The 13,980-nt window shown below is 39.0% G+C and overlaps 1 long non-coding RNA gene across 1 annotated transcript in view; it reads left to right on the top strand.

The window, feature by feature from the left end:
- LOC116674112 (uncharacterized) overlaps positions 1–4,082 on the top strand; it is a 25,622-nt gene extending 21,540 nt beyond the window's left edge. Inside the window, exons 3-4 of the long non-coding RNA XR_004327979.1 lie at positions 2,365–2,372; positions 4,073–4,082. This is a non-coding gene — a long non-coding RNA (uncharacterized LOC116674112). The remainder of the gene's footprint in view (positions 1–2,364; positions 2,373–4,072) is intronic.
- Positions 4,083–13,980: the final 9,898 nt, after the last annotated feature.

Here is a 13,980-nt window from a genome sequence, read left to right as displayed (position 1 = left end):
GTCATCATGTGCTGTAACAGGGGGAGACCGCCTTGATAATCAAGCATAAAGGCATAATTTCCTGTCCCAGGCTGGGACACATGTTCATACGGTTTGATAAAGTACTTATTGGACTTTAACTGATCATTGCACTTACATAATGTAGCTATCCTCAATATAGGTCATCCTGTACATCTCATATGCGTTTTTTCCTTCATCCACCGTGTGTGATTGTATGTGTTTATGTGCCTGTCGCGGGAGGAATGGAGCAGTAGCCTCGCCCGCTGCAGCAATCCAACAGGATTGAAACGGCAGCAAGTTTCAGCGACTTTATACTGAAAAAACATTTCAGCGTGCATTGATGTTAAAATGTGTCCATGTTGGCCGGACATCTTTCACTGAACGTCTCGTCTTCATATCAGAAACAAGGAAATTAATTTGACCCATTCTCACTCCCGCCTGGTCATTGGCTGCCCATGTGGGACTGCTGGGATTGTCACGAGTAATGAAAATGGGATAGGGGGCCCCGGCTGTCAATCAATGTATTCCAGTGATGCAGGCCCCTGTTTGGTCCAGGCCCATAAGCTACTGCGTACCCTGCGTACCGATAGTTAAAAGTCACCGGTTGTTTGCGGGTGGACGGGTTTTAATTTAAGGCCCTGCACATAATGGCCATGTTAAGGACGAGTGGAAGAAATCTTCCAGAGAATAGATACAAACTCACAGGGACATGCATGCACACACACACACTGATATTAAAGAACTGAAGAAGGATGATGTCAGATTCATGCAAAAATGTAATGTTTCCAAATATGTTGATGGGACAACATGAGAGACAAATCTACACTTTCAAAACACGCGTACATATTCATCTTAAAGCACTTTGTGTGTAGTTTCTCGACCCACATATGCACACACATACTGTAGCTCAGCTGCAGCTCAACATCCAGTGTATCTGTTTCTCTAAGTAAGACAATAAGGCAGCGTGAGCCGAAGGTTTACTAAAAAGAAATAAATGAGATGAACAGAAAAAAATGTGTTTGTGAGTGGATGTGTGTATGGCAAAGTAGAGTTAGAGAGTCAAATAGACAAGGGCAGAATGTAGCTTGGCTCTGCCCTCCTACATATATTTGGTCAATTTTCATTTTCCTTCAGTATTCTGTCTGGGTTTGCGGTTTTTTTACAGGTTTTCTTAGGCCAGACATTTGACAGTCCAATCAGCGAACAGAGGGAATGATTGACCAGTGGCGGCAAAGAAAGATGCGAGCGAAGCCATTCGGTCGGTTGTGGCAATGTTTGCTGAATTCTTTTGGTGGCCATGGTGTTGTGGCCCTCCTTCCCACGGGGTTTGGGAAAAGTTTGCTTTTTCAGCTCGCTACATCAGTGGTGAAGGCGTTAGCTAAGGCCAACGGTAGCAATGCTGAGCCAAAGTCACAACCAAATGTTAGCGATTGGTTATGGCAGATCCAGATTGGCTCTGAGCAGATCCAATAGTTATAAACTTCAACAGAGTACCCACCTTCGGGAAAAGTTAAGACTTGTCAATGGAGAGTGGCCAGACTTTCTGTACAAATGAAATGTACGAGTGTGTTTGCGCGTGTCTGTGTAACCATTTGAAATGTAATCAATAATCTGAGACATGTGACATCGGCACACTTCTATCAGCAATTTCCAGTTGCCACTTGTCACTTTCCCCTCCCCCCCCTTCTCCAGTCACACTGTGACATAAATAGAAAAAGAGATGTTATCGGTTATCTCTGTCTCACAACAGTGAGAAGGAATCTGATTGGTTATTTGGTGCTGCCTTATAATTGTGGACATTGCCATTCATGTGTGAGTGGATTATCCAAATTGTGTGGAGAGAAAAAATAAGATATGTTGAAGACATCTTCACTGCCATTTACTTACGCAGCTTCAAACCAGTTTTGTGGAGAGCCAAGTGAGACATGCAGGGAGAGGAAGAGAACAAATACTGTGACAAACGGCACACTGTGGAGCCAGTATTAGTGTACTATTCATAAAGTAAACTATTTTTTGTTAAATATTACATTAGCTTCCTGAAATAACTGCCTGGGCAAGTGTTCATTTAAGTTACAAAAGGAACAATTTTAAAAAGACCATCTTTTTATAGGATCAATGTATCTATATTATATTTAGTATGGTTTATTGAACCTTATTACAATAAGGTTAATTTAGAAATTACAATCAATGTAATTCAAGACTATATACTGGATTGTATATGTCAGTGGTAGAAGAAGTATTCTGACATTTTACTCGAGCAGCAATACTACAGTGTAAAAATACTCAGTTACAAGTAAAAGTTCTCATTCAAAATGCTACTTAAGTAAAAAGTGCGAAAGTATTAGCTTAAAATTATGCTTAAAGTACCAAAAGTAAAAACTTACTATGCAGGGTGGACCTTTTCAGAAGCATATACTACATTATCGTCATGTGTACTTACATTTAATGTTGCAGTTGGTAAAGGTGGGGCTAACTCTAAGTACGTATACTGTAAGTATTTTACAGTATATACTGTTGGGTAGCTTGCCTTTGATAATACATAATAATGTATTCACATTAGTTAGCTATATTTTGTAATCTATATTTTCAAAGTAACTAAGGCTATCAAAGAAAATTTAGTATTTTAGTAGTGTGTTTGTTGGCCTTGAAAATGTGGTATACATATGTATAATTTAGCTCCTCATGCATGTAGTTCAATGCACTTCCGTAAACATTTTCTCATCCATGTTCTAAATTACCACATAATGAGGGGGTCACCGAAAAAAATAAAAATAAAACATAAGTGAGAAAGAGAGAAAATCTGAGGCGCAGGGGAGGGTGAAACGGATAGGGAGAGCAGAGGATTTGCTGCAAGTTTTGACTGGAAATCTGCAGATAAAGCTTTTTCGATCTTGGGATTTGGCCCTTTAGAGCTGTTGAGTTTGGCGCTGTGTAGGGGCCAGATTAAAAGGAGAGCCTGACTCAGAAGGCCGGCGTGCTCAAACATGTCTGTTGTTTGACTCGGCTCACCCCTGTTGATCTCCAAAATCCAAAGGAAAGCTTTCAGATGCTTTTGTCAGAAGCAAATGGTTTTGGGCTGATTAGCTTGTTCATACAAATGCCACAAAGGGTCACGCATAATAATTAATGTTATGCAACACTGGTAAACCCAGCAACTAAGCCAGCTGTAACGAAATAGAGGATTATTTACATGGATGTGAATGATGATCTTCAACTTCAATGAAAAGACAGCCTTGTCCTTTGAGGACACAGGAAGGACAGGTAAAACTACTTGTTGTGACAGACTTGTCTGTCGCCGCCTTATTACACAATTACTGCTCCATTTTACAGCCGTTGCTAGGATACCCAAATCCAATAGTTTTTCGAGGTCAACTCTCGCATGTCTCATCCAGAAACAAACGGGACACAAGTAAATCAAAAATCTATCCCTAAATCCTCTATGACATCGTATGCCTGACTATCCGTTAATCCTCTGTTGTCACTGTTGAGGTAGATCAAAGTAAATAGCAGGCAATTGCCATGATAAAGTTTTGCCAGGAGCAGGCGTGTGAACAGAGAGGGTCCACCGGTGCTTACTGTTGCCTTCCTTTCAGCAGAGAGAGCACCCATTTTTATATTATGTTTGAAACTGACTTTTGAAAAACATCTTAACATTCAAGTGACTTATTGCCCTTTTCATCCACAAAAAAAATAAATGTTTTTTTAATTCAAGAACTCATTACATAGTGGGTAATGCAGATGGTGAGGAAGAGAAGTGCTGAATAAAAAAATTAAAAAAAATCTCTGGTTTTGCTGCATCAATTTGTTCCTGTTTTAAAGACGGAACATAAAAATGGCTAACTTGTACATAGCCTCTTAACAGCTGAATAGTTTTAGGAAGAGATAGTGGCGATTTAAGTTATTTAGAAGTCTTCCTGAAAGAATTTGCGCTGATCTCCTTTAGAAGATTATAAACAAGGGCTAACAAAACCCTGGTGATTGCCATGAATCATTTCCATATCTTCTATTGTCAGGGGGTATGGCTGGGCAAATTATCACATTGTTTGCAGCAACAGCAATGACAACTTAAAAGAACCCTGCACTTTGTTGTTTGTCCTCAGGACAGATTCTGACCCTTGTAGTACTTGTCTGTAATTTGGGTCATGGAGAATTTTGGTAACATGTTGCAGTTTTCTGTGAGAAACACTCATCAGCTAAATAATAAAAATGTAATTGATAGATTACTGCTGCATGGAGCTTAGATCTGGCCCAGAAAATAAAGCCTGACTCCACCCAAGCCCGTGCACATTGTGTCCTAGCCCGTTCTGACACATTACCTGTAAACATGAACCCAAGCTCGATTTAAACCCAAGAATGTGTTAATACGTGGGCCATTGTAACTGCCGTTCTTACTACAATTCAGAGGTGTTTGAACTACAGAAATCTGTTGAGAATTCTCTCAATGAATAATGCAGGACGAAGCATGTCAACTGCATTGTTTGTTTGAATTCAGAATGGAATGAAATCGCAAATGGATCCGAATGAAGAAACTAAAAAAAAAAAAAATCAACCCTAGCTCCCACAGCCAAATAGCGTGGGTAACAGATCAAGGCAGCAACATAATCAAAGCCCTGGAACCTTGTAGGAGACTTTATGGTCTCGATCACCTAATTAATACTGTTCTTCACCACGGTCTGCATGCCACCGCACTGGCCGCACTACCCAGTGTTACGGGAGAAGCTGCAGAGGCTTTCTCTCCACCCAATTATGCTAATAAAGTAAAGATTAAATAAACACAAGTGCTTGATCAAGGGCCCGGCCCGAGGATAGCGGCGGAAAATATTGGCCCGACCCAGTTCGGGCTCAGGCAGAGAATCTAAAATCTACTGCTGCGCTTTAAAATGTGTCATTAGTGACTTTGAGGCTGGCCGCATATCAAAGACTACAATGAATGAGAGAAAAGGATCAGAACATTTTAAAAGCACAATTTATGTATGTGATTTTACCAAACATGTTACTCGTGGTTTTTATACTACATTGTGTTGTCTGCCTAAATTTATTGTCGTTGCTGCCGAACTTGGCCACCGCTTTGATTTTTCAATCCATTTTTGCACATAACAAGACTGAACATGTTTTCCTCCATTAATTACATTGGATCATATTGGTGAGGATCCATTCACAGCCAATATTGCAGACTTGAACATGAACCAATCTGTTAATCTTCTACTTTGCCTGCAATGACTTAAGATGAGCAGAGACAATAAATGAATCTCGGTATAGATAATAACTCAAAATATCTACTTTGTGAGGATCCTCAGCTGTACGATTTTGAATGGCTAAAGAAAAGATTCAAATTTATATTTTCCTATAAGACATGGGTGTAAACGGATAACTTCACTGTAAAAAGTGGCTACACACAGAAAACTATTCTTTTCTTTTACCCCAAATTAGCAATGGGGATGCATTTTTCGTTTCTTACAAGAAGCGTGTTGGATTTGAATGTATCGTCATGTCTCTGATGTGATCAGTCTCAAAACCTATTTGCTTACCACAGGCCATCACACAAGTGCAAACAGAGAACAGGGATGTCCATGGCTAGTGCAAATTAAATGAGTAATCACCTTAAAAATCATGAAAAGAGAGGTTTTCCCATCGGGACACTCTGTGCAAGCATGGCCATCGTGTGTGTGCGCATGTGCATGTGTATTGACCTCAGCCACGTCCATGGGATCCGGATGCCTTGGGAAATCTGCTTTTAAATTGGACTATAAACAGACCTGAGTGTGCTTATTGAGGTGTTGATCAGTTGTACTGGTGTGTAATCATAAGACGGGACGGCTAAATAGTTTACCAGCATGAGCGATATTGACATGCACTATCATTCTCAGCTCAGTGTGGAGATGAGCCGTTCAGGTCCCTTGTGATGTGGGAAATGAGAGCAATTGCATTGAACAAGCTTTGCCAGCCATGCTTGTCTTGTTAATGTAATGCTGTGTTGAAGGCAAACCCCAAGAGACTGGGTTCTTGTTAAGGAAGCCGAAAGGAATCCATGCACACAGGCCCCATTTACACCTGTCATTTTAAGGGTCTCATATCTGAATAAAATCCAGATGTCTACACTCTATAAGGGGTCAAATCTGATCACATACTTCTTGCTTTTCCTGTCCTTAGTGCAAATCCAGTCCAACTGGTGGTGGTAATGCATCTCAAGAACAGACTAACACACTTGCACTATGAGCAAGACAGAACCTTTCCGGGTTAGTCTGTAGAGAACAAATTCTCATTTGCAACGGCAACCTGTCACAATCACACAGTTCCACACAGTTCATACCTGGAAGCTGCCCAGAACAACCACAGTGTGATCTGCTGGCCACTGAGGATTTCCACTGGGGTGGTTGGGGTTATGAACCTTGCTCAAGAGCCCCACCTCAGTGGTGGTAATAAGGGAGGGACAAGCGCTCCCCACCCATATTTTATCCCGTCTGTCTGGGGGTTGAACCACCAACCTCCAGGTCACAAGCCTGTGTCTCTAACTTTTAGACCACCAGATACAGATCATTCAATGGTTGCAGTGATCAGGGATGGGATACATGCAACAAGAGCATGTCATGTATTGTCTGTGACAATTGAGTCTAACAAATACATTCTTTGGGTATGCACAGTTGAAAAAGCCTCCAAATTAGTGCAGCAACATTCCCATATTTGATTTGATATTTTATTCCCATGGTTATAGTATTTTGTTGTCAGATAAGCTTATGTATGAAGAGTATAAAAGGCAGTAGAAGCTATTTAATGCACAAAATGATGCATGTTTGACAAATACTAACAACTTCTGGAATAAGCCACTATCACTTCCTGTATAAACGTGATACAGATACAAATATTATACAGATACAGGTATTAGATTTATGTTAAGGCCCAATTTAAGGCTTTGCGTTTTCCTTGGCGTAAAGTCTGATGTGTAAATTTGAAATCTTGAACGGCTAGCTGGCTAGTTAACATAGGCTAGCAGAGTTGTCAGGATTTGATTTCAGTGTTTCTTCAGCTGACATTATCACAGGTGTAGAGCCATGTACGTAGCTGTTTCCTAACAGAGGTAGTTAATTGAATGTATTTATACATTTAAATTGTCTGTTAATCCACATTGGATTTAAATCCATGTCTTAGATGTGGTAAAACTTTTTTTTATTATTTTTTATTTTTTTTAAGTCTATAAAATAGCTATTTGAGCCACCTAAGAAGCCATTAAGTGGCTAAGTGTAAATCAACTGAGCTTTGTGTACATGTCATTGGCGGCCTCAGCTACATTTCACCTGTTTCAATTCAACGAGCTGTATCCTGACCTCAGCATTGCTCCACAACTCACGGTGACAGGGCACGTGCCTGTCACGACTGGAAGAAGAGGTTTTTTCAGTCCTACATCATATCAAAACCCATGTGAGGTCAACTGTGCTCCAGGAGCAGCTGTCAGCTCTGGCTCAGATTTCAGCATGAGGTAGTGACATTGTTGGACAAAGAAGAAATTACGAATGCATTCCCAACACTTAAGCACAGGAGGGTGAAGTTCTAGACAGGACAGCCTCAGTTTGAATGAATGGTTAAAAATGAATGTTTTTAACACATTTTTATAAGAATTATTTAGTATAGAGTGATATTTTCAAAAAAATTACGTGTAACTTATATGTATATATAGGAAGCAACCCAGTTCATTCAGCTTAGTTTGATCCCCATATGTCTCGCACTCTCCTTTTCACTCTCCAGGCCTAGTGAGCTGTCCATGGTGCTGAAAGAGCACCAACGGCAAATGATTGTAATCTTCTAGCAGTTTCAGACACTTTTCATTCCTAAGCAAAGTATGGCTTTGCTTTTGTTATTCTGAGGGAATGGTTTAAGCTGTTTTGTCAGCCGATACATAACACATCTATTCAATGGAAAAGAACAGAACGGTAGCTGCCGAGAAGGGCGAGGCTCCTCATCCCAAGCCAAATGTCAGTGTTTCAGTTTTTAATTAAGGAAATCGTTTGGATTGTTTTAGTTTTGTAATAGAAACAAAAGAAAGTGCACACAATGCTTTTAACTGGCAGTGGTTTCAGACACTTTTCATTCCCCGGAAAAATGTGGCATTGCTTTTGTTTAGTTTGAGAGAATTGTTTAAGCTACTTTTATGTCAGTTGATACATAACTGAGTGCTTTTTAGCTAAGAATAGGAGCTGCCAAGATGAGTAAGTGAGGCTTCTTCTCATTTTAAAGCAAAAATGTCATTGTTTGGGTGCCCGGTTAGCTCAGTTAATAGAACGGGCACCCATATAATACACAACCATATACACACAATATACACACACATATACAATCACAACACACACACACACACACACACACACACACACACACATATACATACATACTACTACATACATACATAACGATAATATAAAATATACAACATATATATAGAACTATACACATATACATACATACATATATATAGATACATATACACTATACATACAATATATAGATACATACATACATACATACATATATATATAGATAAATATACAACATCTACAATACATATATATAGATACATCAACATACATACATACATTACATATCATAAAATAATATAACATACACATACATACATAAATATATATACACATAATATATACATACAAATACTAATAATATATATACATAATTATACATAACACTATATATATATAATACTATAATACATATAATATATCATACATATATATAATACAATATACATACTATATATATACATATATACACTATATATATATCATATAATAAACATATATATACACATATAAACACATATATAACAAATATAACACTATTATATATCACAAATATATATACAAACATATATATATACACACATATATATAACACACATATATATATACACACTATATATATACACATATATATCATTATACACATATATATATATATACACATCTATACATTATACATACATATATACATATTATAATATATATATATATAACACATATATTTAAATATATATATATACACACCATATATTTACACATATATATATCACACACACACATTTACACATATATATATACACACACACACACATTTACAACTATAATATATACACACCCACACATTTACACATATATATATAATATACACACCCACACATTTACAATTATACTATATATATATATATACACACACACACACACACACACACACACACACACACACACATATATATACAGTATTTATATATATATATATATATATATGGGTTTACCCCTGCAGGCCCGGGTTCAACTCCCCTTTCATGTCTCCAGCTATCCTGTCATTAAAGGCCTAAAAATGACCCATAAATAAAGTCAAATAAATAAATGAATATTAACATTGATTCAGCTTTTAAGTAAATTAAAGGTTTTAGTGATTCCAATACAGGATTGTGTGTACCAGGGTGTACTTCTGCATTTGCTAGGGGATACATTGACAGATTGTAGAGTAGCTCAACTATGAGTTGATTGGAAGAACATATATCACATCACATATAAACATTCAGTTGTCACTGCATCCTGCGCCCACGTCGTTTAAATAGCAAATGCACCTGTGCCCATCTTTGCTCTCATGGGCGTGCTGGTCTTACAGGGAGGTGGGTTCAGGTGCATTCTTGGCGTGTTGCTTTCTTTCAGCGAAGGAGAAGCCATACCTCCAACATGGAAACAAGGCCAAGCGACTCAACTATGCTCAAAACCATAGTCGGAGGCATGGCTTTTTGGCTGCAGCTCTTCCATTAAGACCACTTCTGGCAGGACTTTTCCAGACAGTAGATGGGTGTACCTGGGTCCCACTGGTTTCTGCCAGTTCGGAGCGAATGTCACTGCTGGACATCTTCCGATTTCAAAGGAAAATTAGCTTGATGTGTTTTTCTTTTGCTGCACTAAGTTTCCTTGGCCAACCACTACATATACGATCCTCAACGTTGCCCAACTTTTTGCTAGTGCACCTATAAGAATTGATGCTGGTTTAGGCAAAGGGTGGGAACTGACTGTGATTTAGATTTTTCTTTTTTTCGCTCACTTAGCATTTTGCACATTGATAAAAATAATGTGTGGGCATTTTCACACAAGTTATTCAGAAGCTTCAAGGCAATATGTTTCTTTTTAGGAAGTGTGATTATATTTTCTATTATCTAACCATTGATTCTGGCACACGAAGCTCTTTGATCTGCCGTTTTGTTCTGACAAATAGTTTTTGTCTGGGAGAAGCAAAATATAAGAGAAAATGGCTGTTCAGTTTTGACCTCTGAGTGAACTGGACTTCAGAGGCCCAACAGGGCCAGACCTGGCAGCACAGCCAGGCCACAGAGAAAAGCTGCTATCTCTGTCACATATCAATGGTTAGAGATACATGCCACCTTCTTCCTCTCCATTAAATGCCCCTTACGCTGTCCTTTACTCCATCTCTGTCACTTTCTTCCCCTCTTTCTCCCTTCCTCTTGTCCATTAAAGTCATTCTTTCTGTCACTCTTCCTCTGTCTGTCTTTCTGGTCTCCAGGAGACAGCTATTTGCTGCAATCGAAGCCTCTTCAACTGCTCACAGGGTACAAAAAGAAAATGTTCTTGATTCTCAGGACAAAATTGCTCATTCACTCTGTTCACCCAGTATTATCTCTTTATTTATTTTTTTACCCCCTCCTGGACTTCATTTAGTATTTCACTTTTACCTGTAAGCCAAACGCAAAATTTTAAGCATAACTGTTTAGACACGGTGATCATGAGAGGAGACCTGCCCCAGCTTCTGGCTGCATTTGTCTCCACGCCGCACATCATTATCAGCAAGAGTTCATGTGGGGCCAAAGAGGATTTCACTTCTTGTATTTAGTCTGACGACTTATGATGCTGAGGCACAGCTATCAGGCCGCACTGGTTAATTGTATTTGACAATTGCAAATAGTACAGCCATGTTCTAATAATTATGGTTGGCAAATTAGAAGATGGAAGGGATAAAGGACAAAAGGGAGGAGTGCCGTCTTCTTTTTTTCCTTCAGTCCAATTCAAGGTTGACCTGAGGGAAACCGTAACGCAATTATAATTAGCTAATTTTGTGTTAACTATGTGCACGTCCTGCCTCTCCTATTGCACACACACAGACAGGTTCAAACACGCATGCATTTGCAAATGAAAAATAGCTCCTTTAAGTACACACCGGCACATAAATGCTTGATGCTAACAATAAGTTTGGCTGCAGCTCAACCCACTATTATGTGTGGACTTACCCTAGAGACTAAAACGCCCTTTCTTTCTCCTTCTTTGGTGCCTGGTGCCTGCACCCCCCACTCCCCTTTCCCCTCCCACCCTGCCCAAGTTGAACTATGAAAAGGCAAGACTTCACAAGTAGAGAAAGAGTAACTTCAAAGGCTGGGAATTGTTTCCTTAGATCTTCACTCAGGGTGGTCACCACAACACACGCAAGGCAATTGTCTGCATAGTTAGAGCTCACAGACTCTGGCCCTTCTGCCTTTAATGTAGATCAGACATACAATAACACGCATATTCCATACTGTATCACACTATTTTTATAGACACCTGGTGGAATTATTTGTTGAAAATGTTATTTTGTATTATTTTGTTGCGGGACGAGTTTGGGGGTGTACAATTGTTTTGATTCACCCTAGTTACATGGGAGCAGTACCGTAATAAATAGTTTGCATTATTAGTAAACAAAAAGTAAATAAGGTTTAAAGAATTTGCTTACTTTTTTTACCCCTTGATGAAGGTTAAGGGTAGGATCAATTGAGGATCAATCTGGGGATTCACCCATTGGACACTTCTGTAAACAAACACATATGGTTAAAAAGGCAGTTGATTAAATTCTGATGGATGATGGATGATGAGGCATTTGTTCCCTGCTTTGTCTGCTGACCAATACTTGATCTTACTCACAGTGCACCAGAACTACATTGTTTAACTAACGCCATGATTTTCTGCACATATTGATGTGAGTTTTTGGATTTTGATAACATGATTATTTGAACTCTATCTCTGTATGTTATTCTGATGCTAAGCATTTTGAAGACTTTGCATCAAAGCAGACACGCCATGTCACTGCTCTTTGTCTCTTTTCAACATTGTCTCATAATAAACACCCTTAAGCAGCCTTTCCTGTTTGTAGCCTTGGATTATGTCTATTTTGGGGTCATGTTGTTCCAGTCAGTCAGCCTCTCCCCACCTATGGGATGTTTGAACCTTGGCACAGTGTTTTGCTGAAAGTGGCTGATTGTTCCTTGCACAGGGTCATGGAGGGAAATCACACAAGAAGCGGAATTACATTATAGCTTATTTGGAGGCCACAAGGTTTCTTGGGAGCCATCCATCAAATCTTTGAGGTTCTTTTGCAGCCCATAAAAAAGGGGATTCTGCAAACACTGCATAGTCTCAGCTAAGTTCCGCTGAGCAAATCAAATACAGACTCCAAACGCCCACGTTTATGCCAATGGTCACGGCTGGCAGGTCCGGGTGAAAGATCAGAGCGGAAACCCTGTGCCCTGTGATTGTTACTGCTGCTTAGGGGTGTAGCAAAAGAGACTGAAATACACACGTATATTATTTATTGCTACAATATATTATTATATTGCTCATGTTTGAGTGGATTTGACCTCTGAGTAAGTTTCAGTAATGAAGTAATGGATTCAGCTGCCCAAGGTTTTTGTGTTATAACAAGACAAAACAAAATCCAAATGAGCTTGATTTATGACTCATGCACTCATCTGCACATTTTGGTTTAAAATAATTCATCCTTATCTTAGGGGCGATAAGCTGGTTTCTAAACGTAAAAAACAGTTAAGTTAATGTTAGAGATCAATCAATTGCTGACCAACACTCAAATTCTTTCACATCAAATCAAAAAACTAATTAAAATACATCAATGACATTTTTCTTTATGACCGTGACGATGCATCAATCCCTAATGCACCGTCCTGCTGCCAAAATCACTCACCAGTACCTAGTGTGTATTCATTTGCAGCAGCAATTAGGTCTCCACAGATTTACTGTTGTTTGAATAATGTTTGATAAAAACTACAGTGGCCAGCTGTTTTAAGAATTCACTGAGATTTAAACATAAATAAACTGAAGTAAATATTTGTAAAAGCTATATGGAAAGCTCAACGTCTTCAGTAAGGATCACTATGCTTGGGGCTTGGTGCTGCAGACAAGGTAGGGAAGTCCAAAAATATTGACAGATGAACCACCACTGTTGGTTTTGGGCTGGCCATGGGATTTTAGAATATTCCCAGCCTCATCTTTTGAGTTTATGTTTGCCATGTAACTGACACCAGACAACTAGTATTTCAATGAAGTTCAATTAGTGCCTTAATTTGGCAAAAGGGAGCTCTCCCCACTGAATATGTGACTTACACTGACAGATAGGTGGATATTTTTATTAACAACAGTGCGTGACTTTGTGCCAATGGAATAACTCAAGCAGCAGCCTCCTCACAAGGCATTTTCACACGCAGCTTGTTATAAATCACACAGTGTCTTAGCACATGTTTCACTATTGAATTTGCAAGGCTGATGTTCTGCAAATCCATTTTCCTTTTTAAAAGTAATGAAGACTAACGGGAGCAAACAGGGTCTTGTGTACTCAGTTGCTTATAAATAATGGGGCACTCAGCAACAGAGACGCAGGCTGAGCCGTATACCACAGTCAGCCTGTCGTGAGTGTCCTAATAGTGCTGTGTGATCCATGACACGGGAGTGGGCAGCATTTTACACTTTAGACTTTTTTATGCCTTTGGATGGTTTTACATCACGTCCGGGTGTGAGGCGCCAGTTAGCACATTTACAACTATTATCCACTTCATCTCAATAAAAGTTTCAATTACAGGACAGAGATTGGATCAGGTAAATGGCCCATGGTGGTGAAATACTGTACGCTCAGATTCTGAGAAGAGAAAAGAGAAAGATA

Source organism: Etheostoma spectabile, chromosome 24, assembly GCF_008692095.1.
Source record: "Etheostoma spectabile isolate EspeVRDwgs_2016 chromosome 24, UIUC_Espe_1.0, whole genome shotgun sequence".
NCBI classification, from domain to species: Eukaryota; Metazoa; Chordata; class Actinopteri; order Perciformes; family Percidae; genus Etheostoma; species Etheostoma spectabile.
Note: the sequence above shows the minus strand (reverse complement) of the source record. Positions and strands in the feature narration are given on the sequence as shown.